Here is a 749-nt window from a genome sequence, read left to right as displayed (position 1 = left end):
TTTGTGTGGGTGGGGGTGTAGCTGTGTGTTTATGTGGGGGGTATGTGGTGTGTGTATGCATGGGTGGGTGGGTGTGTGGGTGGGGGTGTAGCTATGATTTTGTGTGTGTATGTGGTTGTGTGTGTGAGTGTGTTTGTGTGCAAGAGGTGTGGGTGGTTTTGTGTGTAAGGGGGTGGGAGGGGGGATGTGCGTATGTGTGGGTGTCTGTGTAGAGTCGGGGACACAAGGGTGCTTTTGTGTGTGAGGGGATGGGGGGGGTAGTTGAAGTGTGGAGGGGATGTGTGTAGGGGTGCATGTGTGGCAGGGTGTATGTGGGTGTGCATGAGGGTGTGTGTGCTTGGGGTATGGGGGGATGCATGTGGAGGGCTGCCTGTGTGGGGGGTGCGTGTGTGTGCAGGGAGTGGGGGGGGGTGAGGGTGGTTTTGCATGTGGTGGTGAGCATGTGCATGGCGGTGTGTGGGTGTGCCTTTTTGTGAGCGTGCACACGGGGAGGTGTGTGTGTCCGGGCAGCGTGCACGCACACGTACATGTATGTGTGCATAGGAGGCGGGCAGCTAGGTCCCCACCCGGCTGCAGGCCCCCGGAGCCCGCCCACCCCGGGGTCCGGCGTGCGGGGCCGCACTCACCCAGCGCGGCGTTGGCCAGGTCGCCGGTGACCAGGCTGTCATAGACGAGGCCGCGGACGCGTGCTGCCAGCTGCCCGTGCCGCTCGGGCGCCCGGCTCAGGGGCACCAGCCTCCGGGCGAAGG

The sequence above is a fragment of the Alligator sinensis genome, unplaced genomic scaffold (genome assembly GCF_000455745.1).
Source record: "Alligator sinensis unplaced genomic scaffold, ASM45574v1 scaffold1083_1, whole genome shotgun sequence".
Taxonomy (NCBI): Eukaryota; Metazoa; Chordata; order Crocodylia; family Alligatoridae; genus Alligator; species Alligator sinensis.
This window is presented reverse-complemented; position numbering follows the sequence as displayed.